The following is a 2,245-nucleotide window of genomic DNA, read 5'->3' on the forward strand; positions in this document are numbered from 1 at the left end:
CCATCGCGACCATCTTTTTGGACGCTCGTATATGCTGTGGGTGGTGACCCACAGCTATACGAGCGTCCAGGAGGACGCTCCATTTTAATGGAGGAGGGCCCTGATTCAGAACGAGCACTCTGGTCAGAGCGTCCGGCTCTGAATCAGGCCCCAAGTCCTCATCATTTTCCCCTGCCCTGTAGCAGGTGCTAGAGATACACCACCTAACAGGCATTTAGGCATGACTCTGCAGGTCTGCATAAGCACATCTTTACTGTACTCATCTTGCTTTTGCACAGCCCTCCCCTTCCCCATTCAACCTTTCCAGTTGTAAGATGTGCAAGTGCCAGATACTGGAAAGTCTCCGTTGGCACGTATGTGTGCATTCTCTTTGTGGTCAAACACACAGTGAATTTGTGTAAAATATGCTATGCAATCTGTGGTAACTCAACTCATCACTCCCCAAGTGCTTTGTTGTTTTTGCAGTGGGCTTGCCAGGTAATTTAATACTAGTCAGCTTTATTTATCAGCAGGAGCAAAACAAGAAAAATACTAAACCTAACCCTACTAGAGTATTTACATCCAGCAATTTGAATGTGGTGCTCCACTCACTGGGTACTCACACGTAGCTCTCTTCAGTCTGATTGAAGTGCCTGGCTTGGCGCACAAGTAATTTGTTTGCTAACTCAGGTATTTCTTCATGATGATATTACAGTTTAGTTTTTAGGCATAAATGTACTTTTGCTTTTTACCTGACGTTTTTGTGTTGAAGTGTTTCTTGGCCTAGTCATTTTACCTGACTCTTGCTTTTCATCTGGTTTCCCACTGACCTTGCATCAGCCCTTGCAGCCCTGGTCACAGGCTGTGTAACAATTCTGAACCTATTCGTCCAGCCCTGGCCATAAAGCATCCCTTGATTTAGCATTTTGCTACGTCTCCCTGTAATAATTCATAAGCTGCCTACTGGAGCTAGTTCAGGGTTTGCTACATGAGGGATTGTGTAATAAAGTCTTTGCTGGGGGTCCAATGAATTCTGCTTTTACTTGCTAGCAATGTGAACTATAACACAGGTTTTATATCATATATATTCAATTCCAAGAAGAAGAAACAGAATTGCACAATAAGAGCAATTAAATTTTCCTCTAGAAAAAACATTCTGAGGGCCTGATTCTTCAGTGTGCACAAGTGCCCTGCTCAAAGCAGATTCCCGGGAATCTTTATTATCGGGAATCTGTGCGTGCACATGACTCATTCTGCAGGTGTGCAGAATGGGTCCTACTAATACACACGCAAGCCCTTGAATGCCTCTGCCTGATTGCCTGGCCGAGGCATTTAACGGGCGGCCCGGCGTTCCCAGAAACTGGGCGTGTCCGTCCCTTTTTCCGGGAGTGGCCAGCCCAGGGACTGCGTGGACGTATGCAGTCTGCTGGACTTGCAAGCCAGCCAGCCTGAGTAAGCTGAAGCTACCCGGCGCCGTCCACCATCGCGACCTGCGTGTAGCTTTGCAATTGCAATACTTGCTGAATCAGGCCCTGAGTTAGCTTCCATCATGTACTTTCAGTCTGCCTCTGCTTTTACACCTTAGTGTCTGCAACTAACACAATGAGCAATGGCAGATAATGACAACTTCCAAGAAAGTGGTGATTGCAATAATTTTTAAATTGTTTATAAAGATATCATGTATTATTCTTGTGTTACTGCTGCTATTAATAAATGTGGAGCCTTTCCTGTTATGAAGGCTGTCAGGGACCTCAGTGAGTATAATAAGATAAGAAGAGGGGGAGAGTCCCTTAGCACTGGACAAATTTATATGAACCAGAATCACTCAAAAATTCTAGAAAAGTTAAATATAAGGATACAAGTTCTGGTGGTGCGCCCCTAGAGCTACATATATATTTTGTAATGTATAAAAAAAAAACAGGAAAATGTACAGATTGAGCGCAAAGCTAATTTGTCCTGGGAGAACAGAAGGAAAATGCAGGAAATGCAGGTTGCAAACATCAACACCGAAATTTGTCCCCAAGTCTGTCGAACTCTAAAGGTGAGTACAAACTAGACGACATGTCCGATTCCGTGGATCGGAGCGACATAGCGGGTACATCGTCTAATGTGTACCTATGATATGCACGCTCCCGTGGGTCGTTAGCAACATTGTCCCTACTGCAGGGCCGATGTGGGATGGCGCTAACGTCCCGGCAACGACAAGTGTGTATGCACTTGCCGGGTCCTGTCGTTGGCGATATCCCGCTGGGTACACATCGGCTAA

The sequence above is a fragment of the Taudactylus pleione genome, unplaced genomic scaffold, assembly GCF_031769625.1.
Source record: "Taudactylus pleione unplaced genomic scaffold, aTauple2 ptg000062l, whole genome shotgun sequence".
Lineage (NCBI taxonomy): Eukaryota > Metazoa > Chordata > Amphibia > Anura > Myobatrachidae > Taudactylus > Taudactylus pleione.